Genomic DNA, 26,603 nt, shown 5'->3' with positions numbered 1-26,603 from the left:
AAGAAGTGCTATGGAAACTTATCTCCCTTCACTTTAACTTGGCCTAAAACTGCCATCTCTCATTCTTGAATCTTGAGAAGTGCTATAGACAAGACAGCTGCAACTGAATATGATGACAGTCACGAAGAAGTGCTATGACAAAAGAGTAACATGTGAATATGATGCTAGTCACAAAGAAGTGCTGAAGAAGAAAGAAAACCTCGGCCAAGAAGAGCGAAGGAAAGCTGTCAATGTTGTAAATCAGTGTTAAATTCTCTCAAGCGTCCTTCTCGTTGTTCATTCCCTCATCAACACAAATTAATCCCGTAAGTAGTTCCATGAACCAAAATAACACAGAAAATGATCACTGAAGCGGAGACCACATTTAACAGAGTAAAAATCCTATTCCTGATGCTGTACGCTGATTAATCCACGTGTGCAGGTAATGCAGGTGTGTGTAGGTACTGACAGGTGTACACGACAGGTTATCATGTACCCTACGAGATAATGATAATGCCGTAATATTCACTTTGATGGAAACATTATCCTACCTAGAAAATAAATATAAAAATCTAGCTTAAATGCAGTTTGTCTTTTTATCTATCTCAGTGTAAAAAATTAAGAGGAGGTTGTAGGGATTATATTATTATTATTATTTTTATTTTTATTTTTTTTTTGATACCCCACCATCTGATCTATTTTTTTTTTAGGTCTCACTGACTACACCCTCACATTCTCACTCTCACCTCACTCCATCCTCAGTGACAACCACCATCCCTCACCTATCCACACCCACACCCGCACCCACACCCACACCCACATCCACCATCCCTCACCCACCCACATCCACCAACACTCTCATTTAACCCACACTGCATCTCTCATCCACTCTCATCCCTCTCTTTTCCTCAACCCCCCCCCTTCTCCACACCCACAACCATCACCCTCACCCACCCACACCCACAAACTATATTAACCCAACTTTCATATTCACCTACCACTCTTCGCCCAGCCCTCATCCCCTACCCATTCACCCCACAATCACCCATTATCCCCCATACCCTCACCCACACACCCTTACTCTGACCTAAACACATGCACACCTACTCTCACACAATCTTAATACTCACCTTCCATTCCTCTCTCTCTCTCTCTCTCTCTCTCTCTCTCTCTAATATCACCTACCCCTACAACAAGACAAGGAGCCACCCACGGCCATCACAGGACCTCTCACGGCGCTGTTATTACGCTATACACAAAAATACTCTATTGTTTGTGCACGTGACCCATACACCTTTTGTTAATCCCGGCCACGTGAAACATTGACCTTCTGTTTATTTTCGGATTTCTTCTCTGGTGTGTGTCTTGTGCTTCTGGTGTATGAGGTGAAGGTTGCTGGGGCCGCAGGTGCTGTCGCTCTGTTTATCTGTCTCTGTCTGTATCTTTTATTCCCTCTGTCTGTCTGTCTCTATTTCTGTATCTTTCATTCCTTCTGTCTCTATCTACCTGACTACCTGCCTGTCCGCTGTCTGTCTGTCTGTCTGTCTGTCACTAGGAAGACAAAAGCATATTTCTTTTTTTCTTTTCTTTTCTTTCTCTTTTTTTTTTTTTTTGCCTACAGTACCTCGTATGTCTGGAGTTGGTCCTTTCCCTGCTACCCATCGATCTGTGTTCTGATCTGGCTGGACGGCTGGTGTTCTGTGCCGTGTGTCGCGTGCATCTCTCTCTCTCGCTCTGGTTTTTATTTCTGTTTCATTTACTTCCAAAAGAGGGAACTTTTATCGTCGTTCGTATATTCTTTATCCTATATTTACGAAGTCCCCCCCTTCTCTCTCTCTCTCTCTCTCTCTCTCTCTCTCTCTCAGCGCTGTAATCGTCCCGGCCTGTTTGCCTGTCTGTCTGTGTGTCGTGCTCGTATCTCAAAAACTTTTAAACAGACTTAGACATTTTGATATAACTTTCTACCTGGATGTTATATAACTCAAAAAACTTTATATAAATTCTGGTGAAGATATGTTGACCTTCCCTCCCCCGAAAAACATACATACATACATACATACACACATACATACATACATACATACACACATACATACATACATACATACATACATACATACATACTCTTCCTACCTACACAAGTACCTAAGTATTTATCTATCTGTCAATTTCTTTTTCTGTTCGATATATCTGTATCCTATTTCCGATATTTATATTACCCACTATGTTTACTTCACTGCTTCTCTCTCTCTCTCTCTCTCTCTCTCTCTCTCTCTCTCTCTCTCTCTCTCTCTCTCTCTCTCTCTCTCTCTCAGGTTGGTTTTTGCTTTCGATTTACGAGTCCCATTTTCTTCCCTTCTGATTATTGGTTTCCTTTCATCTTTGCTTCAATCCCCCTTCTCTCTCTCTCCCTCCCTGCCTGCCTCCCTCCCTCTCTCTCTCTCTCTCTCTCTCTCACTCTCTCTCTGCATTGAGTGGTGGTAGCTGTGGTGGTAGTTGTGGGCTTGTGGCAGTGGTGGGGTGGGGTGGTGGTGGTATGGTTGTTGTGGTGGTGGTGACTGTGGTAGTGGCTGTTGTTCTGCTGTGGTGGTGGCGGTGGTAGTGATGGTTATGGTAGTGGTGGTACTGTGGTAGGACTGGGTGTGGTTGTTAGTGTTTTTGTGGTGGTGATGGTGTTGGTGGTTGGGGTTGTTTTGAGAGAGAGAGAGAGAGAGAGAGAGAGAGAGAGAGAGAGAGAGAGAGAGAGAGAGAGCGTTTGAAGAAATCGACAAAAGAAAGTTAATCAAATCCTCCAATACCGCGTGAGGGTAGGTAGGTAGGTAGATCTGAAGGCAGGCAGGTGGGTATGTAAGTAGGTAGGTAGGTAGGTAAGTGAACAGGCAGCCTAGACGGGTAGGTAGATAGGTAGGCAGACAAGCAGTCTAGATTGGTAGGTAGGTAGGTAGGTAGGTAGGTCAATCGACAGGCAGCCTTGACAGGTAGGTAGACAGGTAAGTAGACAGGTAAACTCGACAGGTAGGTAGGTAGGTAGGTAGATAGGTAAGCTGACAGGAAGCCTAGATCGGTAAGTGGATGGGACTGAGTGAGGAGGAAGGAGAGTGATAATGTAAACACCAGTCTTAAGCGTCAATCAGGGAGCTAGGTAGGTAGGTATAAGTAGGTAGGTTGGTAGGCAGGTAGGTAAGTTGGTAGGCAGGTAGGGAGGTACGTAAGTTGGTAAGCTTGTAGATCGACGAGTAGGCAGGTAGGTGGGTAAATAAATACGTATATGGGCAGGTAGGAAGGTAGATATGTTTATAAAAAGGTAGTCAAGTTGATATGTAGGAAGGTAAGTGGCAGAAAGGCAGACACGCAGACAAACAAGTAGGTAGGTAGGTAGGTAGATGAATGAATAGGAGAGTATGTTAGTAGGCAGGTAAGTCAGTATAAGAAAGTGGGTCAGTAGGTAACTGGGTTGGTATGCAGGAAGGTTACGTCGGTAGGCAGGTACACAGATAAAAGGTAGGTATAAAGATAGGGAGGTAGGTAAGTACAGTAAGTAGATATGTAAGTAGCAGGGAAAATGAAGAAGTGGAAGAGTAAACATGATGGGAGGAGTCAATCAAGGACTCGGGTAAGTAGGTAGGCAGGTAGGTAGGTAGGGTGGGATATAACGGGGGTTGATATGAGAGACGGAGAAAGGATGGAGGTAGAGGGGGAGGGAGGAGGGAAGGAGGTGAGAAGAGAGGGAGATAAAGATGAGAGGAATGGGAGGAAGGATGGAAAGTAGAAAAATAGGGAAGAGGTAGGTAGGGAAGGAAGTAGAGAGGTAGAATGAGATAGAGAGAGAGAAGGAGGTTGAAATAAATGGGGGGTAGACGAAGAGTAGAGAGAAAGGGTGGGAGGGAGGGAGAAGAGGGGTGGAGAACGGAGGGAGGAAGAAAAGAAGAGGATGAGACGGAAGGAGGAAGGGAAAAATGGGGAGAGATAGATAGATAGATAGATAGATAGAGAGAGAGAGAGAGAGAGAGAGAGAGAGAGAGAGAGAGAGAGAGAGAGAAACGAACATGGTGGAGTGGAAAATGGATAGGCAAGAAAGAAGAAAAGAATGAGTAAGAGAAGATGAGTAACGGAGGCAGGAAAGGATGAGTAAATGAGGCAGGATCGTGGCGAGGCAGGAGCGATGGGAGTGAGGTAGGAGTGGAGTGAGGCAGGGTGGTAGTGAGGCAGGCTGAGGCAGTGTAGGTTGACCCGCCTCGCTGCCAACACACGCGCCTGTCTCACTCCCCAACTTGCTCACTCACTCGCTCACTCTCTCACGGCCCCAAAGAAAGAGAGAGAGAGAGAGAGAGAGAGAGAGAGAGAGAGGGCACTGATGGTGATGAGAGAAGCAAAGCAAAACGTATTGTGTAAAAAAGCGAGTCAACAAAAACGTAAAATAAACAAATTAAAGTGAACAAGAAAAGTTAGTGACAAAAAAAAAAAAAAAATGAACAGAAAGAAAAGTCAAAGAAATTTTAATACAGTTATTTGACGGGGAAAAATAATACATACCAACTCAGTGACGATGAAAATTCCTGTTAAAGAAAAAAAAAAGTTTGTTAAGAGCAATAAGTCATTAAACTAAAAAAAGAAAGAAAAGGAAAAAAGTTAATACAAACGTGTAGGTGACAAATCGCACTTAATAATAATAATAATAATAGCCAAGAAAGTCGGGCTCAAAAAACAAAAGGAAGGGCTTAAAAATAATAATAAAACTATAGATTAACTACAGGTAGATTTAAATGAGAGAATAGGTAACTTCGACATAAAGGAGTTAAGAAATTCATATTAAAAAAAAAAACTTGGATATTAACGAGAAAGCAGCTTGGAAATGAGAGAGAGAGAGAGAGAGAGAGAGAGAGAGAGAGAGAGAGAGAGAGGTGGCCGAGTGGAGCCTGACAACCAATCCTACGATAATTAGTGTCCAATTAACAGACCAATCCGGCAATTAACGAGGTCTCACTCACTCACAGACCCCGAATGATGGAAATAAAATGGTCTGGTGTTAGGAATATAATGGTCTGGTGTTAGCAATAAAATGGTCTGGTGTTAGGAGTAAAATGGTCTGGTGTTAGGAGTAAAATGGTCTGGTGTTAGGAATAAAATGGTCTGGTGTTAGCAATAAAATGGTCTGGTGTTAGGAGTAAAATGGCCTGGTGTTAGGAGTAAAATGGTCTGGTGTTAGAAGTAAAGTGGTCTGGTGTTAGGAATATAATGGTCTGGTGTTAGCAATAAAATGGTCTGGTGTTAGGAATAAAATGGTATGGTTAGGAATACAATGGTTTGGTGTTAGGAATAAAATGGTCTGGTGTTAGGAATAAAAGGGTCTGAGATTCGAAAGTACAGATCACACACACACACACACACACACACACACACACACACACACGCAATCGTACCAAACAATACTTTTTCGTGATAGTAACGAATGACCGTCACTCGATCGTGGAAAATGTCTCTCTCTCTCTCTCTCTCTCTCTCTCTCTCTCTCTCTCTCTCTTTCAATGAATTACCCGCACCTGACTGCAATAAATAACGTTTCTTCATGACTAGCAAGCCATACAGGATAGCAATGAATAGGCCAGTGAATAATACTCTTTCTTCACAGTGTAGGAAATCAATCACATTAGTAGTGAATAATTTCTTGATGGTAATGAATGAAAAACTAGTGAACTTGGACGTAATGAATAACAGTTTCGTGAATGAATAATATGAACCACAGCTGATGGTGATGAAGAACACTTAAATGTATAACAGTTGAGCCAAGCTTGAAGGTAATGAAGGACAATTAAATGTATAACTGATGAAACACATGAATGCAATGAATAACACTTTCGTAAATGAATAACATGAACCAGGGTTGATGGCAATGAATAGCACTTCGTAAATGCATAACAGACCGTAATGAATAACACTTTCGTAAATGGAAAACCGATGAACCACACTTGAATGAAATGAATAACACTTTGGTAACTGAATAACGGATGAACCAGTCTTTGTGAAGTGAAGGAATCTATTAACTGCTCAGATACACAGTGACTAATACAACTCTGTAAATACCCGAGTGTGACCATAATGCATAACACTCATTCATCACGGGGCAAGAAATTAACCACTCATAACCCTAGTGAATAACCTCGTGAATAACCCTGGTGAATGAAACTCGTGGAAGACCATGAATGACACTCTTGAATAACCATGAATAAAACTCCAAAAAAATCATGAATGACACTAGTGAAAAACCATGAATAATTCTCTGTGGTGACTAGACTTGCACCTGACACCGTCCCCCCCCCCCTCGTGAATGAAGCCAGGTGAATGGAGGAGCAAACTAACCCTGAATGAAATAGTCACGAAGAAGTGCAAACCGTTTAAGTGGCTGGACCTACAAGAATGCAACTTTACTACGACTCTCCTCCACTTAGATGGACGGTAAGTACTCGAGACCTACGTGTTCGTAGCATGATCTCGTGTGTGATTTATTTTTCCATTTCTTTTACCAGTGTTAGCAGGAGGTGGCGGTGTCATTCACTTTCAAACACACCCCTGGAAATGAAGGTGATGAAGGTTGTGTATAACCTCCCCATTTGTCTCTACGAAGATGAATAATGTGGTGATGATGATGATGATGATGATGATGATGATGATAATAATAATGATGATGATAATAATAATAATAATAATAATAATAATAATAATAATACCACCACCAACAACAATAATAATAATATTAACATTAATAATAATAATAATAATAATAAACGTTACAGGAGTGTGACTAGTAAAGGTAATGGTAAATAATGAAAAAGTGTTGAGAGTATGACAATAAATCATAATAACGCAACGCTGTACTGATACCATAGTTGGTCCACCTTAACTTGGCCTAAATTTTCGTTCTTTTTTTCAGCAAATTTTCCGATTTTCCGTAACTTCGGGCCTACACTACAACGGCCCGACATCATTTTCACAGCACTTCATCGTGACTAGGACTGTATTCTACTGTGCCAGTCTCGTTACAGCTCCATGGCGGAATAATACTCTTCTCACAGCACCTCTTCGTGACTAGCCTTATATTTTAGCGCTACTCTCCTGCTACAGCTCCAGCACAATATACAACAGTGTGTCTCTACATCTTCCCACAGCACTTCTTCGTGATTAGCGCCATATTCTCACCTTAATCTCGTTCAAACTCAGCACGAAATATGAAGAGATGGCAATTTTAGGCCAGGTTAAAGCAGACACACTACAGCCTCAAAGAAATGGAACAAAGTTAATGGAAAGTAAAGACATGGGACAAAGAATGAAAGCAGCTCTACGTACTTACCCAGCATGGTTCTGGGACGGGAGAGTGTGGGTCAAAACTCTTATCTTCTTTGGCCTCTGTGGAGATTAAAAGATGGAGATAATGATGCCTGTCTTATTATATTTTGGGTACAGGAACCTTTTCGTACTTGCCTCCCCCCCAAAAAAAAAAATGAAAAATAAAAAGGAAGATAATGATGTTACTCTCATTATTCTTTGGGCTGAGTAAAAAATAATCTGTGTTTACCCCCATTAAAATAGTATACATTTAACTACATAATGGCTAAGAACCATCTATCTATCTATCAATCTATCAGGCTGAGAACAAGCTATCTATCTATCTATCTATCTATACTTGTACTAAAGCAAAGAATTATTAGTATTATTTTTATTTGGAATAATAATGAGAGATATGTGACTTCAACCAGCAGCCGCAACAAAGGAATGGACAAACTAAACAAAATCCAATAACCTCTCTCTCCCTCAAGACTCACACACACACACACACACACACACACGCTGGTGCAATGGTAACGTTCTCGCTTGCCAACTGGTGGACGGGAGTTCGCGCCTCGCTCAGGTTGCGAAAAGTTTCACTGACGAAGTGGGTGGTTACTGTCCCCCTTGAGCAAGGGGACGGGTGTGTGCGTGTGTGAAAGTCACAGCCTTGCCCTTAGATCGGACTATATGAGCTCTCAGCTCCCTTCCTGGAGGGTTAAAGCTGACGATCACGACCATCAAAGTGATCCTGACCGACACGGTGAATTACGAGTAAAAAAAAAAAATGAGTACGTGGAAATGATATGGAATAAAATTAGGAAATAAAACACACACACACACACACACACATTACCCTTCCCTTTCCTCTCCTCTCAGATTTAGGATGAAAAACAGTGAAGAGCATAACAAGAGGCGACACACGGGAGAAAAATGAATCACACAAAAACACGAAAAAAAATACATAAAATAACTAGATAAAAAACTGAAAATAATAAAACGAAATGGAAAACTAAGAAGAGAAGCTAAATCTAATACCCAGATAAAACAGAAAAATGAAAAAATAGAGTAAAATAAAAAACTAAACCTGACACTAAAAAAAGAAGAGGAAGAAAAAAAAACTAACACCCACTCTCCCATCGCCAGTCGCGGGTGTAATAAAACGACGTCATACTGCAATAAATAAATAAATGAACAAATAACTAAATAAAGCACATCAGAAAAACTTAAGAACAAAGATTATAATAAAATACCTGGAGGAGAGAATTCAGTTATGAAATGCAGGTAAAAAATAATAACTACAAGAAATACTGAAAAAAAAAATAATAATAAAAAAGAGATAACTTGGGTTGACCCTTAAAATAATGAACAAAGAAAACGAAAAGCCCCAAAAAGTGAAAGAAAATGGAAAGCGTGAAATACAATGAAGACGTGAAATATAGTGTGAAAAAGTGTGCAATATAAGTTGAAAATAAAAAAGTGTGAAATCTGATGAAAAAGTGTGAAATATAATGAAAAAAGTAAAATATAATGAAAAAAGTGTGAAATATAATGAAAAAAGTGTGAAATATAATGAAAAAAGTGTGAAATATGAATAAGCTGAAATATAATGAATGTGTGAAATATAATGAAAGAGTGTGAAATATAATGAAAAAGTGTGAAATATAATGAAAAAGTGTGAAATATGATGAAAAAGTGTGAAATATAATGAAAGAGTGTGAAATATAATGAAAGTGTGAAATATAATGAAAAAGTGTGAAATACAATGAAAGAGTGTGAACTATGATGAAACAGTGTGAAATATAAGTTGAAATATGTGTGAAATATGATGAAAAAGTGTGAAATATGATGAAAAAGTGTGAAATATGATGAAAAGTGTGAAATATAAAATGTGAAATATGATGAAAAAGTGTGAAATATGATGAAAAAGTGTGAAATATAATGAAAAAGTGTGAAATATGATGAAAAAGTGTGAAATATAATGAAAGAGTGTGAAATATGATGAAAAAGTGTGAAATATGATGAAAAAGTGTGAAATATAATGAAAAAGTGTGAAATATAATGAAAAAGTGTGAAATATGATGAAAAAGTGTGAAATATAATGAAAAAGTGTGAAATATGATGAAAAAGTGTGAAATATAATGAAAAAGTGTGAAATATGATGAAAAAGGGTGAAATATGATGAAAAAGTGTGAAATATAATGAAAGAGTGTGAAATATGATGAAAAAGTGTGAAATATGATGAAAAAGTGTGAAATATGAATAAGTTGAAATATAATAGAAAAGTTTGAAATATGATGAAAAAATGTGAAATATAATAACTACAGGTCTGGCTGAATAATTATGAAAAACAAAATTACTAAAAAAAGAGAAAATAATGATAAAGTTAATACGAAAAAAAGATCAAAAGGGTAAAAGGTATATAATGAATAATGATAGAAAGAAACTGAAACTAAAAGAAAGACGAATTGAAACTAAACAGTAAAAATATAATGACATGGATTGATACCGGAAAAAAAAAAAACAGAAAAAGCAGTATTAAAAAAAAACGATGAAGCAAGAACGAAAAAACGAAATTCACAAGGAGTCAAGTGTGAGTTAGGGTGGCAGAAAAAAAAAGAAAAAAAAAAAAAGACAGGCCTAATAATGAAAAAAAAATACAAACAGGATAAAAACAATATGACTTGGGGGTAACACAGGAAAAAATTGAAGAAAGGTCCAAAACAAATGAGTCTGGGTGTTGATGAAAAGAGCGAGGGAATATAATTGTCTCCCTCGCAACCATCCCACCTAAGAACAGAAAATGGGAATAATTACTCAAACCCATGAATACTATTATGGGGTGGGGGAATGGGGGACAGGGTGAGGGGGAAGGAAGGGAGGGGGGAGAAGAGGGGATAGGGAAGGGAACAGGAAAGAATGGGGAGGTGGTGGGGAGCATAACAATGGTAAAGGTAATGCTGTAGGAGAGGGAGAGAAAGGAAGATGGAGGGAGGGAGGGATTCGAATATGGGAAGGGATGGGTGAGATGGGAGACAAATTGCGATGGGAGGAAGACAAGACGAAAAGGAAAAGGAAGGGGGGGAAATGAAAATCAGCAGATATATATATACAGAGAGAGAGAGAGAGAGAGAGAGAGAGAGAAGCATGGAGAGGGAACACCGAGAGAGACAAACAGTAGAACAATGGCAAACAAGGAAAAAACGGCTGTATGGTACCCTAACAAGGCTGTCTAGGGACGGGGTAATGGAAAACACACACACACACACACACACACACACACACACAGTGCCGGCTTTAAGCCAACTGGACCATTTGCTCCCAGCTGTGTCACGCACCTAAGGGTGCCCCGAGCTAGGACGCTAGGGTAGGGGAGAGCGGTGATGGTTTGGACATTGTATTTCTTGAGAAACGTATGGGACTTACGGCAGTAGTCTTACTGCGGGCAGGCGTTCACCTTTCCCTATCCGTATCTTTGGTACACTTAACGCACGAAAGGGAGAGCGTTCCCCGGTGAACAGGAGAGTATTACCCCAGCGTAGTACTGGAATCTGCAGGGAGTCATAGCACCCCTTCGCATGCCCCTTCGTCATATTATACTGTAGTAGCCTTGTGCAAAGAAAACTGTGTAGAATTTGAAGGACCCTATGGTGTGTGTGATGGGAATTTTAATTTAATGATAAAAACATCGTGTAAAGACAAAATAAGCGTTTAATATTTTTATCGTTTTAAAAGACTTCACCACTTCTCCGGAGATGGTTAATTTACGACGAGACGAAAACAAAGATGAGATACTGTATCCACTTCCATTATATTTTTTCAGTCTTTCTACCAAGCTGTTTATTAGATATGGTGCATAATACTACTCTAAATTGTTTGATTAGTTCATAAAATGATTCCTACAGTAAAGAATGGCCGAGTACTACCTAAACAGAAGAATCGTGCACAGCCACTTAGAATATGAAGTCTCATGTTTGCGTTCGGTAAACTTTTACAAGTCCGCGCTATTTTGTTTTGGCTTGGCAGTATATTTTTCTGGTGTATTTTGGTGTGATGTGAACGAATTTGACCTTTATCTTCGGTGCTCGTGATCGGTTTTCAAATTAACCCCCCCTCCCAAGTGTCTTGGGGGACTGGTGGGTTTTCGGAGTTGTGGATGGGAAAAACAGCAAAAACAAGCATTTGGGGCAGAAATATAATCAACATCGGTATGACAGCCAAGGCGTATTCGAAGGGTTATAACTGGCCGCATGAACCATTCTGAAGCTATGTCTATCACCGAATTTTCCCCATGGTACAGGTATGGTACACATACCCACACAGAGTATTCAAGAAAAATTGCCAGTCTTTAATCATAAAATAGGTAGGAACTGCTAACATTAAAAGTTTATGCTGTATATGAATCATAGAAACTGTCATTTTCTATTCAATTTTCTTTTCAGTATTTTAAATTTAAAACTAATCAGTGTTACCAACTGTTTGCCCCGCCTACCCACACGAAAGGCTGCGCTCCCACCCTTTCAAGATTACCCCTTACGTTGAAGGTGTGAGCTTCCACTTCGAACAGGGTGCGGGAAGGGTAACCTCTGCCCTGTTTCAAGACTACCAGCCCTAGGGCCGCGAGGTCTTGCGTGAAAGTGCGAGAGTTTGTTTACTTCCATCATACGGAACCTCCAAGCTACAAACGCCACACTTGTTTACTTGTAGAATGTTAAAATTAAACATATGTGGCTTAGATCCATTTGATCCACTGACGCACATGTACTTTTTATACGCACATTTTGATTGCTTTCCATTCTACAATAGAGATATAAAGTCTATAACAGGCTTTATTTATATCTCTATGATCCTACAGACCTCGGCTCTGAACCAGGGGGCCACATCAAAAATGTTCCCAATTGGGCCCCGCAGCTCCAGAGGCCGGCCCTGCACACACACACACACACACACACACACACACACACACACACACACACACCAGGGCGAGGACAAATATAATTACACTATATTCCACCTCTGAAAATATAAATCTGTTAACTAGGGCGATAATACCACCCGTCAGTCTTGTGTGTGTGTGTGTGTGTGTGTGTGTGTGTGTGTGTGTGTGTGTGTGTGTGAGAGAGAGAGAGAGAGTAAAGACAGAAAGTTGGCAAAGTCCTTCCAAGTCCCAAATGACTCGAAACAAAACACAAAAAAGAAAAAGAAAAATATCCACTCATCCTACGAACCCTGGACGTATATTGCTTTCACCTCCTTGAGTCGTTTTCTCAAGAGGTAAGGAGGGCCTCAAGCACCTTTTCTTTAGCGATTTATTTTCCATTCCAGCCATTAATCACATACTGTATAAGAGAGAAGAAAGTTATAGGGAACTTAACTGACAAAACTACGAGTCCTTGGCTGCAATAACTAGCTTTCTTTTCTTCTTGTATTTTTTTCTTATTTTTTTTCCGTCAGACGATTTTTTTGGAACCTTAGAATATACCAGTCGTTGTTGCTGTGGCCCCATCTGAAACGTGGCCTCGGTGGACTGCAGGCTGAAGTTACCCTCCTGTAATATATTTATCCTTCTTGCGGAGGACAGGGAAGGAGATGAGGGACCTTTGTATACCCGGGCAGTGGAGTCGCCCAGCTATATCGGTGCCACCGCGTGAAGGCGTACCTCCCCTGTATCCGTCCTGGTACTGAAGGGCTCAATGTACATTGCTTCAAACTACTCTGACGGTGCCGGAGAGGGACGCCTTCTCGTGGTGGCATCGCTATTGCTCGGTGACATCACTGCCCGGTCATAAAACGTCCCTCAGCTCCCTCCCCATCCCCGACAATGAGGATGGTGGGTTGCACGATAAAGGAAATTTCCGTCTGCTGTCTACTGGACTCACGTTTCATATAACCCTGTAATTTCACCAACAACCCACGCATAACCATAACCACTGGACCAATAGATTATACAGGGACACAAAAAATATTTCCCACAACAGCTTGGGACTGAGCACGCGACCATATGACCCTCCACCCACCCATATTCCGTCACGTTGTCTACACCTGGTCAAAAACGTCATAAAACCAACTATTACCTTAAACCTTCGCCCATTGTCCTCGCTGGCAGCTTTCCTAATAGGGGAAGTGACACCCAACGAGGCGATAAAACTCTATGGGTTGCAACTGACTTCATTTACTGTGGCCAGTGGGGGATACTGTCCAAAACATACCCCTCAGAGGACATCAGTCTGAACGAAACTCGGCCCAGTATTCTCGCTGGTTAAGGAAGTTCCGTAATACCTCCTTCTAGGCGATTAATTCTGCTTATTAATCCTTACTATCCTCTTGTGTGTCATTAAGATCATTCCTATCCCACTATTTTCAGCATAAATAACATACAAATTAATATTAACCAGCCGAGCCCAGAAATAAATCGCTAGGGAAGAGGTGCTACGGAGGTCTGCTGTTGAACCCTCACTGGTCGTATGCGCAAAGTTTCGCAATAAATGTTTGTCACGGATCTGTAGTTTTGTTATATTCTTACATCAAAACTCAACGTCAATTGCAGAGTGGATGAGTGGAGAAAAGGTGACATGTGAAGGTCTGTGGCATGGATTAGCACTACTGGATCTCAAAAGAAATATCAAGCATATGCTGAGTGTTTAATAGACATAGAGAGAGAGAGAGAGAGAGAGAGAGAGAGAGAGAGAGAGAGAGAGAGAGAATTAAGAGGTAACTGAACAGCCCACAACATAAAGTATTAGATGTCATTTCCCGCCACATTTTCTGGCTGCTCTCGGGTCCGCCTACTCATCCACCCACCCACATACCACTGGCTGACCCCAGAATGTCATGGAGCCAAAGCACCAGCGTGGGAGGGGTTACATTAAGAGCAAACTAATTAACTCTCCGTTTCACTCCATTAAAAAAAATTAAAAAATCAAATAAGCTTAACCCACTGAGACCAAAGATGTTAGTTTATTTATTCTTATTTATTTATCTATTTATTTACGTGACGTCACACCTGGGTTTCCTACAAATGTGTCCTCGGCGTGAAGGTGTTAATGTGATGCCTTTCAACAGTGTAATCTGGCCTGCAATGTGGTCAATTAGGTGCACAAGGCTTAATTCGATGCATTCTATTATTGCCGGGCTTACAAATGCGCTCTCTTTTCTGTCTGTCTGTCTCTCAATATTTTTTTCCTTTCTTCACGTCTCTTCTTCCCTGACAAATTTCTTCTTCACTTCCTACCTCCCTCCTTCTCTCTCTCTCTCTCTCTCTCTCTCTCTCTCTCTCTCTCTCTCTCTCTCTCTCTCTCTCTCTCTCTCTCTCTCTCTCTCTTTATCTATCTATCTCACACACACACACCGATATTACATTTCTTCATTTCACTCACTTCTCTCCAGTACAATTCTCTAATTTTCACCATCCACTCATCTGTCTGTCTGTCTGTCTGTCTGTCTGTCTGCCTCTCTCTCTCTCTCTCTCTCTCTGTCTGTCTGTCTGTCTGCCTCTCTCTCTCTCTCTCTCTCTCTCTCTCTCTCTCTCTCTCTCTCTCTCTCTCTCTCTCTCTCTCTCTCTCTCTCTCTCTCTCTCCCAGCTGTTGGATTAAGCAAAAATAATGATCAGCTCTTAATCACAGGTGTACCTCGCAAGGGCACCTGCTGGCAACCTTCTCTTCAGCACCGCCCTTTTGTTTGAACCCTAAAACATATTCGTATTTCAAAAGAATGTGGGGCTCTCGTAACACCTTTTCCTTAGCGATTTATGCAGAAGACACACCAATATCTTCTTATATGCGTATGGTGGAAAAAAAAAAATAAAACATAGGGACTGCTGAGGTGTAACAAGCAAAATAAATCGCCTATGTACAAGCGCTACCATGCCTCCCACGTCACCCAAAAGCTCCTATAGCCCATTCTTACTAACTGGAGGGGTTGGATACGGCCTTCATTAACTCCTTCACTACCAGGCTATTCTCCTAAGCCGAATAGAATCGTCTGTAATTCGTGTCTTCATCTGAGGGAACTGGGCCACTCCCGTCATTTATATGCTATGTGGTGGTTGTGTGAGTGTCTTTGTTACGAGGCACGAAGCAGTCTCCTTGGTTACTAGTCAAATCAACCCCCTATTTTTCCCCCATCCTCTCTCTCTCTCTCTCTCTCTCTCTCTCTCTCTCTCTCTCTCTCTCTCACACACACACACACACACACACACACACACACACACACACACACACACACACACACACACACACACACACACACACACACACACACACACACACACACACACACACACAAATTTTCTTCACTTCACTACTCCCTAACGGAATTTTCTCCACCTTCTTCCCCCCCCACCTCTCTCTCTCTCTCTCTCTCTCTCTCTCTCTCTCTCTCTCTCTCTTCATCTGTTCCCCAAAGCAATACGAAATCCATTAAAACATTAGCTTTCTCAAAATTTCGCTTTTTTTTTTTTTATGAGCGAAGGATATTGAAAATGAAGAGAGAGAGAGAGAGAGAGAGAGAGAGAGAGAATACCACCATCACTGCCCACAACAATCTAACCCACTCAGCAATGATGGAACCTTAACAACTCTGACACAATTCCGTTAATCAATAGGCCTGTTCCTTTACCACTAAGCCACCCCCCCTCCTGTGATGTCCACCAAGCCAATCACTCATCATTATCTCGCCTTCACTATGTCACCTTTGATAACACCCCCCTGATAACACTGTAATTGTATGGTGCTACGCTGCGCTTATCATTCTACTTTCAAGAATAATAATACGAATTTCAGAGGCATATAAATCGATTTCTTTTTCGTCCCTTTCCTGGTGTCTAAGTGTTTGTATATTTCATTTCTATATTAAAAAAACATGTACAGTGACTTTTTTTTTTTCCGATATAATAATTTCACACATAAACTTTAGGATGACATAGATGTATTTCAAAACTGCAGTATTAATGTTCAGTTGTTTTAAAAAATAATCCTTTTCATTGGTGAATTTAGTGATCGTGCAGACTGATATAAAATTTGAGTTCATGGCTTTAAAAAAATTTTGACTTTCAGAATGTCCTTACCGAATTCTGTGACAAGACATGAACGAGGAGGACTTCGGGAAGGGTGCATTCAACCACCGCCAAATCTCGCAATCTCTCTCGGAATCTCACAGAATCTCTCAGTAACTTACAAAATCTCACAAACTCTCTCAAAACCTTATCAATTCTCGCAACGTCTCACCAAATCTCGCAGTATCTCGCCAAATCTCTCAACACCTCGCCAGATCTCGCAGTGTCTCTCAGTATCTCGCCAAATCTCTCGTTATCTCTCGCTATCTCTCTCGGGGTGTGTGGGTGTGGGAAGAAAGGCGGAAAGAGCTTAAAGTTGCGGTTGAAACGACCCCTGGAGGGAGGTTATTGCGAGTAAGACGATATTTGGAAGGATGAGAAGATACTTGGAAGGACGAGACGATATTTGGAAGGACGAGACGATATTTGGAAGGACGAGACGATATTTGGAAGGACGAGACGATATTAGGAAGGACGAGACGATATTTGGAAGGACGAGACGATATTTGGAAGGACGAGACGATATTAGGAAGGACGAGACGATATTTGGAAGGACGAGACGATATTTGGAAGGTATCGTCATGAGGAACAGTTGTATCGTCATTTTCAAGCTTATTATTATTATTATTTTTATTTATTATTTTTTTTTTTTTGAGGGGGTTAACATGAAGAAAATTAGTTTTTTGATGTGGTTGTTCTGTCTACATCCGCGTGATTGTCTGTATGGTAATATTCCCTTTGCTCTGTGCTTTTCTGGTACTTCTCTCTCTCTCTCTCTCTCTCTCTCTCTCTCACTTTCTGGAAATTTGTTTATTCACTTTCTGTGGCTCCATTTATCTGTGTGTGTGTGTGTGTGTGTGTGTGTGTGTGTGTGTGTGTGTGTGTGTGTGTGTGTGTGTGTGTGTGTGTGTGTGTGTGTGTGTGTGTGTGTGTGTGTGTGAAGACGATATCTGGAATGTACCGTAAGGACGCACACTGCTATCGTTTGTACGAGTAAAATCTTCGTGAATTCAGTGGAGAGAGAGAGAGAGAGAGAGAGAGAGAGAGAGGCCATAAACACCTCTCCCCAACTAGGTGTAAAATAGGCAATACGTACAAGCGATTCTCTTGCTCACTCTCCGGGGTCTCTTTCATATCCTTGCAGTGCTCTCTCTCTCTCTCTCTCTCTCTCTCTCTCTCTCTCTCTCTCTCTCTCTCACACACACACACACACACACACACACACACACACACACACACACACACACACATCTCGCTAGGATACAACACCTTAGGGGTCACAAAAGAAAACTTGAGGAAAAAAAAAAAAAAAAAAAAAAAAAAAAAACTAGCGAGAATCTCCTTGGTTTTTAGGCGCCAAGGTTCGTCTTTCCCAGGCAACATCACACTTGGACGAGCGGACGAAACTTTTTGACAATCCAGCAAGATACATCGATTCGCCCAACTTTTTAGACTGTTGTGTAAGAGTTTATATTGGAGAAATGTTTTTGTTCCGCACTGTAAAGCCAGACACTCTCTCTCTTTCTCTCTTTCTCTCTCTCTCTCTCTCTCTCTCTCTCTCTCTCTCCTGAAGGAAACTGGAGGAGGAAGTGTCTTTATTATGGTCATTAAGTGTTTCTCCACAACAGCGTCTCCTTGGTTACTGTCTGCTTCCTTCAGATTCAGCTTCGGAGAGAGAGAGAGAGAGAGAGAGAGAGAGAGAGAGTTTTATATATGAGCACTACAGATGCTATACAAATCTCCAGTATATAACCAAAACATATCTTCCTATACTGTATAATTAAATCAATGAATATAATAACAATAATAAGAGAGAACCAGCAGCAGCAACAACAACAGACTAAAAGGAATGTCTGGTGCCGTGCAGAAATGATGATGATGATGATGATGATGATGAAGATTTCAAGAGCAGTAGACATCACCACCACCACCACGACTATCACCAACAGTACCATCACTATCACCACCACAACAACAACACCGACACTCACATTATCACCACCACCACCACCACTACCTCTACAATCACCACCACAACCACCCTCACCACCACCACCACTACCTCTACAATCACCAACACAACCACTCTCACCACCACCACTATCACCACCACCACCACAACAACACCCACAATCACATTATCACCACCACCATCTCCACAATCACCAACACAACCACCCCCACCACCACCACTATCACCACCACAGCAACACTCACAACTTCCAGAATACCAATACAATAGCATTTGGCGTCCTAATGAGTAAAGTTTTGGGAAAAAGTTGTTCTACTTGTAAAATTCAGTTTAAACACTTTTCTTTTAGCCTATAATTGTCCTTAGATCGTTATTTCTTCTTCGTCTTTTCTTTTTCTTCTTTTTACCACCACCACCACTACTACTACTATTACTACTACTACTGCCACTGCTATTATCATCATCATCATCATCATCATTTTGCGGGGGTAAACCATCAGTTCATTGATCACACCTACACCAATACACCATCACATCAACACTACCAACCAACATTCCAAAAACCAAATATGCCCCCAAAAAACATGCTTCAGATGCTTCCAATCCCCCATTTCATCAAAAGAAACACGATTCAAAATGCTTCCATCCCCCTTCCCTCCACAAGAACCGTGCTTCAAAATGCTTCCAATCTCCCATCCCTCCACAAGAAACATGCTTCAGTACCCCTGCACGAAACCAGGCCCTAAATCTGCCTCGATGGAAGCAGAGGGACCGTAACTCAAGCAGAATTATGCACTGCTCCTTAAACTGCTGCTCGGGGGCTTGAGACACCCCTTAAGAACTCGATATTATTCTTAAGATCAGTAAAGAAAAGGAAAGGGTATCTCAAGGTGGCAAAATAACGTCTTCAGGAAGCTTTATCTTGTTCCTTGTTAGGGGTATTTAGACGATTTTATTAAGCTCAAAGACGTCAATCGTAGCTCTGAGGGTTGGTTAGGAGACAGACAGAGACAGAGACAGGCAGGCAGATATACCCAGACAGACATAGACAGATTGACAGAGACAGAGATGGAGAAACAAGAAGCGCTATCTCATCAACTTAATGTACCGCATATCGGAAATAAAATGTATTCAAGCACCAGACTAACTGAAATATTCCTCTTTATAGTTCCCGGAAGATTGACTATAAATATTCATGGCATACTTTCTCTCTCTCTCTCTCTCTCTCTCTCTCTCTCTCTCTCTTGCATAAGTAAAAATATATTCTCTCCTTCCCTTCCTCCTTTACTTCCCTCTATTTCTCCCACGCACACTCTCTCTCTCTCTCTCTCTCTCACGCCATATATTCCGTTCCCTTCATAAATTCCCTTCTAGAATAAGCCACACTTCCTCTAAACGCTTCCGGGGGGATTATACCCAGCCTCTCTCCCTCTCTCTCTCTCTCTCTCTCTCTCTCTCTCTCACACACACACACACACACACACACACACACACAACTTTCTTACCTCTCTCTCTCCCTCTCTCCTCATTCTCTACTTTCCTCTCCCTCCTCCCTCCCCCCTTCTCTCTCTCCCACATACTCGTATTTCTAGCATCGACTTACTCTGCCTCAATAAAGCAAAAGAGGATGAAAAGGTTCAATATCTAGAATAAATCGCTAAGGAAGAGGTGTTACTCAGAATTAGACAGACAGTTAGATAGACAGACAGACAGAGAGATAAAGATGTACGTGTGTGTGTGTGTGTGTGTGTGTGTGTGTGTGTGTGTGTGTGTGTGTGTGTGTGTGGTGACCGAGGGAGGATATTAATACCCACATTACCGATGAACGCTCTATATATATTTTTTCAATTATTTTTACTTTTTTTCTTATTTTTTCCTGCCGATAAAAAGAAACATATTTTCACTCGGCAGCAGTTCATCGTTAGAGAAAATTCCAACAGCAGATTATAATGTGACAGAGCGTTAACCCTTATTTTATCTAGCAGGATGATGATGATGATGATGATGATGATGATGATGAGGAGGAGGAGGAGGAGGAGGATTATGATGATGATGATGATGATGGACTGACTCAAGCTGATGATGAGGAGGAGGAGGAGGAGGATTATGATGATGATAATGATGATAATGATGATGATAGACTAACTTAAGCTGATGATGATGATGATGGACTGACTCAAGCTGATGATGAGGATGAGGATGAGGATGGGGATAAGGATGATGATGATGATTATGATGATGATGATGATGACGGTGGTGGTGATGATGATGATGATGAGGAGGATTATGATGACAGACTGACTTAAGCTGATGATGATGATGATGATGATAATGAACGGGACGCCACTCCTACGTTGATTGAAACTCTCATCTTCTGACCCGAATAAAAAAAATGTCGAATAAAAACAATCTGAAAAATAGAAAGCTCTCAGAGATCGCATACCTCCGTCAATGCCACTACCACTAAAAAGTATCCGAATCCGAATGCGGATCCGAATCAGCCCCCAAACTTAATCAATTCTTTCTTGGTCCATGGCCCACCTTTCCACAAAATTTCATTGAAATTCACTGAGAACTTTTGGAGATATTGTGCAGGATACTCCGGATCCTGATTCGGTTCTACCCCCAAATTGATTCTTTTCTTCCTAGGTCCATGGCCCACCCTTCCACAAAATTTCATCAAAATCAGTTCATAACTTTTCGAATAATCCTGCTAACAGATCCATGGACATGGGATCCGGATCCGAATCCGGATCCGCCCCAAAATTTAATCAATTCCTTTTTAGTCCATGACCCACCTTTCCACAAAATTTCATTGAAATTCATTGAGAAGTTTTGGAGATATTGCGCGGGATACTCCCGATCCGGACTGGCATCAGGATCCGGCCCAAATTTTAATAATTTCTTCCTTGGCCCATGGCCCACCTTTTCACAAAACTTCATCAAAATATGTTCATAACGTTTTGAGCAATCCTGCTAACAGACAGACGGACAGACAGACAGACAGACAGACAAACCAACCAACCAACGCGGTGTAAAGCATAACCTTTGGCGGAGGTAATGCTGCATCTCTCTGGAAGTCGCTTCCCTGGAGCTATTTCCTCCCAAACTCAACCTACAGCTGTTCAAGTCCAACTGTTACAGGTATTTTATGAATAGAGGACGCCAGTAATCTGGTGTATGGATTATTTTTTTATTCATTTGTTTTTCCTTCCTCTGTTCTGTTATAAAAAAAAAAAAATTCTCATCATTCATTGCCAGACGCCTTGTATCCCAAACGGGGTGGCCAAGGGCTTAGAGTTAATTGTTTTACAGGGAGGGGCACTAATCCTCCACCAACCCCACTTGACACATAGGGAGAACGTTATGCCAACAGCATCTGGTGTTCCCAGGCGGTCACCCATCCAAGTACTAACCAAACCCAACGTTGCTTAACTTCGCTGATCGGACGGGAAGCGGTGTACTCAACGTGGTATGGCCGTTGGCATTTTTCTCACAAGTACTTTTTATTTCTAAATTTTCAGTATACATATTCTGTTTGCTGTCATTTATATTAATATACTCTCCGACAAGGAGAATATGTTTCCACCCCTGTTTGTTTGTTTGTTTGTTAGAAGGATTCCTCAAAGACTAAAAGAGATTTGGATCAAATCTGGTGGGCAGATAGCCCATGTCCACGGGAACAATCGCTTAACTTTTACTACCGATCCGGATCGTATTACAGATTCTGGATCAGCAAAACACTTTTTGCGGAACTAATCAGTGATGAGAAACCCTAATCCATTAAAGAAAGAGTGATTTGGAAATTACGTTGCCCTTGTCGGAGAGGTGCGCTCCACTGAATGCCTCTCTACTTCATTTGATGAAAGTTAAAATGAGTGACTCTGGTGTGTGTGTGTGTGTGTGTGTGTGTGTGTGTGTGTGTGTGTGTGTGTGTGTGTGTGTGTGTGACGGGTTTTTTAAAATATCACGGGGTTTTTAAAATAAATGCTAAATATTATTTAAAATGATAATAATATTCAATAATATTGAAGAGCAGGGACAATGATTGTCTTGCTACATCAAGCAATGATTACTTTACCGGTCCGCTTCGCACGATTCTCAAGAACGAGAATTATAAACTTTCTCAACAGTACACACCAGAGACTAATTACTCACAAATGCTGAATTAGTACTGTTAGCCTCTGGAGAAAGTTACTTCACCCCTGACAATAAATAACTAATACTAATAATAATATCAGGTTCTTGCTGATCCTTAACTCCTAGGAGGCACAACGGATTTTAAGTTTAATACACAAAACTGGCCTAAGTACCAGTTATGAATGGCAAACATTTATGCAAGCTAGGAGCTATATGGGAAATAAGCTTAATTATGGAGAAATGAAACAAGAGTTTACATTACATTAAGCTCAAGAAAAAGAACTGTTAAATTTATTGATTACAAAAATAAATTTAACGTTACACTTCAAATGAATTCAAATAAAGAGATCGTACTCACTCACTCACACAAGAGCTAAATCCTTACGCCTAGGAAAAACACCTTAATTAAACTCTTAAACCTAGGAAAATACAAAAGGAAATACTGGTCGATGAATGCTTTGTATCACCCAAGGGTGGGAGCACTGGAGACTGTGGTCTAAGTAGAGCCTGGCTGACTTCTCACTTGTTGGAGCACAGATCTTTCCTCCGTCAGAGCAAACACTGGACTGACTAAGTCGTGGGAAACGAAAGCGGAGCACTAGGCCGCATTTTTCTAATGGTCGAGGCAAGCAGGGGCGAACAATAAAGAAACAATAGTATCGCTCAGTAGAGCACTTAGTGACGTGCATTAAATCGGTCACTTTTGAAACAGTGACGAATGTTTTGAAAAGAATACCACCGAAGTGGAGAGAGAAACGGTTAACCGAGCGATACACAGTGAGTTTTCCACTAATAGTTCGTGTTTTTCACAAAAGGGAAATGTCGCGAATTTGATTCGTGACAGTGTGTGTGTGTGTGTGTGTGTTTTAATGGATGCCCTGGAGTGGCACACACACACACACATACACACACACACCGCTCGCTGGTGCAGTGGTAACGTTCCCGCTTGCCAACTGGTGGACGGGAGTTCGCGCCTCGCTCAAGTTGCGAAAAGTTTCACTGACGAAGTGGGTGGTTACTGTCCCCCTTGAGCAAGGGGACGGGTGTGTGCGTGTGTGAAGGTCACAGCCTTGCCCTTAGAGTGGACTACATGAGCTTTCAGCTCCCTTCCGGGAGGGTAAAAGCTGACGATCACGACCATCAAGTGATCCTGACCGACCCGGTGAATTACACACACATTATCCCGGCACCTTTAATTGGCTTAGGAATATTTCACCCTCTTCTCCTTCTCTCTTCTTCTTTATTCCTCACCTCTTCCTCCTCAGTTCTTCATGCAGTCAGCAAATCTTATGCGTTTTCATTTTCTATAATTTTTTCTTCATTATATGCAGCTGATTATACGATTTTTGGTGCTTTATCATCATCACGAGCATTATTATTATTATTACTACTATGATTATTATTGTCGTCGTCACTATTATCATCTCCACTGTCATCATCATTATCATTGTTCTCACCACCATCATCACGTAATCATGTAAAATAACAACATTATTACCCCCACCTCCACCTCCATCATGATCACTACCACTATCATCATCATCATCATCATTATCAATTCCCCCTCTTGACCCCCCCCCTTGCCCTCACGATAACAGACAACTCTTGCAAAACAACACGTGACTCCTATTCTCATTCATCCTCTTTTATCTTTCCGCTTCCTCTTCTCTCTCTCTCTCTCTCTCTCTCTCTCTCTCTCTCTCTCTCTCTCAGGTGATATATAAATACCTGTCCATATCACCAGGCCGGAGCAAAACCACCCATTAGGAAGATTGCTTCAGTCTTCCCTCACTTCTCTCCTTGTCCTGGATGAGAGGTGTGATGGGTGGGAGAGGGATGGGGAGGGGGTGGAAACGTGATGGAGGGATGGGGACGGGGTAGAGAAGGTGGTGGAGGGATGGGGAGGGGGTGGAGAAGGTGATGGAGGGATGGGGAGGGAGTGGAGAGGTGATGGAGGGATGGGGAGGTGATCTGAGGGTGAAGGAGGGATGGGGATGGAAAGGTGATGGGGAGTTGGGAAGAGTCATAGAGGTAGGAGCAGGTGGAGGCGGCATAAGGGATTAACCACGGGTAGGTCAGAGTGAGGCCGACAGATCTGACTTGACCAACATGGCGGCGACCCCTTTGACAGCTGTCTGACTTGGTTCCGCTGACCAGGCGCGAGTGTTTTCTTAGTTGCAAACAGAAAAAATGAGGAAGAAAGTAGGTTATGAATGGAAGGAGAAAAGAAAGTAGTTAATGAATGAAAAAAAAGGAAGCATTTAAGAACATATGGTAAAATGAAGGATGGAAGACAGATAGATGATTTAAAATAATATACATCAGCACATTATGAAAAAAGTTTATATCTATTATTCTATATAATATTCAGCTTGACTTTACTAACTCCAGTCATATACATAATGTACACTTACAAATTATAATTCACTCTAAAGATACTCACCGGTGAAATGTAATGGATGGGTCAGATTTCTTATCTCCTCTTTTTTTACATCCAAATGCAGCACAGGTGGTGGGCATTTTTGGAGACTTAGGTTATTTGATGGTGAGTTACAACTTAGGACAGAACGTCTCACACCCACAGCTGAACTACAACTAAAACCAGAGGTAGAATGAAGTCTACTTTGTTTCTGGCATTCTCACTGAAGAATACCAGGTGGACACACAGCTGGAGGTATTAAAGGCTTAATAATCTCATGGCCACACCCACGGAGGTAGGATTAGGACTGTTACCTCTATGGGCACAGCCATAGAGGTAGGAGTGCACAGCAATCTTCTTCGTCAGGTAGGTGTTGCCGTGACCTCTTGACTTGACCAATATGGCCGTTTGACAGTTCTCTGGCTTCACCGGAGCCTTCTCACGCCGACTCTACCCTAATCCTACCTCTATGGGAAGAGTGATGTTCAGTGGTATTAAAACACACACACACACACACACACACACACACACACACACACACACACACACACACACACACACACACACACACACACACACACACAGAGTAAATGACGTGACCGGATGTATGTCACCTTGGGGAGAGGACAATAATATAAAACAAGCCTGAACGCCAAGCAGAGTCACCTGAACCCGATGGACGTGGACGGAAGGTAAAACAAAATTAAACTACACGGGGAAACGAGGAGACGAGGTTGTTGAAGTGTGGCAGGGAGGATTTATGGTAGTTACGGCGGATCACTGATGGAAAGGGTGAAGGTAATGGAAGGTAATGATGGAGATACTGATGTGGGGGGAAGAGCAGGGTGATTTTAGGGATGGGTGGAGGATGTGTTGGCGAGAGATTGGCGCTAATTTGAAGAGAGGGAGGGGGAGAGTAATTTTATAGGGATGGCTGCAAGGTTAACTGCAGTACAGGTATTTATGTATCTGGGGAAAGCCTGGGATAGGGTAGAAGGAGAGATACTAGATTCTACTTTTACTTGGCGTCAACTTGCTTATCTCTCCATCTTGAATGCTGAGTTATAAGAAGAGATTGACACTTGAATATGATACTAGTCACGAAGAAGCGTTATTGAAAGGATGCTGAGCTATAGTAATGTCTTATTATGTCAACGATCTACTGGAATTGGCTCCACAAGGACGAAATTCTCCGTAATATAGTAGTAGTAGTAGTAGTAGTAGTTGTTGTTGTTGTTGTTGTTGTTGTTGTTGTTGCTGTCGTGGCCTATCTAAATGTGAACCAAGTGGACCTCAGGCTGAAACTGCTCTCCTCCCGCAGGTCACTATCCTCCTTACGGGGGATGGAGAGAGAGAGAGAGAGAGAGAGAGAGAGAGAGAGAGAGAGACATTTGCATAACCAGGAAAAGGAGTTCCCGGGTTACATCAGTGCCACCACGTGAAGGCGCCACCTCCAGCCCCATACAAGAACAAGAAGTGTATGATGTGGAAAGGAAGTTAATCAAGTTATCCAAAGTAGAAAGCAGAGAATTACCCAAAACAGAAAGTAAAGAGTTACCTAATGTAGAAAGGAGAGGGTTACCCAAAGTAGAAAGTAAAGAGTTACCCAAAGTAGAAAGTAGAGAGTTACCCAAAGTAGAAAGTAGTGAGGTACCGAAAGTAGAAAGTAGTGAGGTACCCAAAGCAGAAAACAGATATCCCCAAAGAAGAAAGTACTGAGG

The 26,603-nt window shown here is 41.6% G+C and overlaps 1 non-coding gene across 1 annotated transcript; it reads right to left on the bottom strand.

Moving 5' to 3' along the window:
• Positions 1-21,690: 21,690 nt before the first annotated feature.
• LOC145411474 (5S ribosomal RNA) lies at positions 21,691-21,809 on the bottom strand. Its single transcript, XR_013899416.1, has one exon. It is a non-coding gene; the product is annotated as a 5S ribosomal RNA (ribosomal RNA).
• Between the last annotated feature and the right edge of the window lie 4,794 nt (positions 21,810-26,603).

Source organism: Coenobita brevimanus, chromosome 89, assembly GCF_032717465.1.
Source record: "Coenobita brevimanus isolate Jiangsu-jjx chromosome 89, ASM3271746v2, whole genome shotgun sequence".
Lineage (NCBI taxonomy): Eukaryota > Metazoa > Arthropoda > Malacostraca > Decapoda > Coenobitidae > Coenobita > Coenobita brevimanus.
The sequence above is the reverse complement of the archived record's forward strand: the minus strand, read 5'-3'. Positions and strand labels throughout refer to the sequence as shown.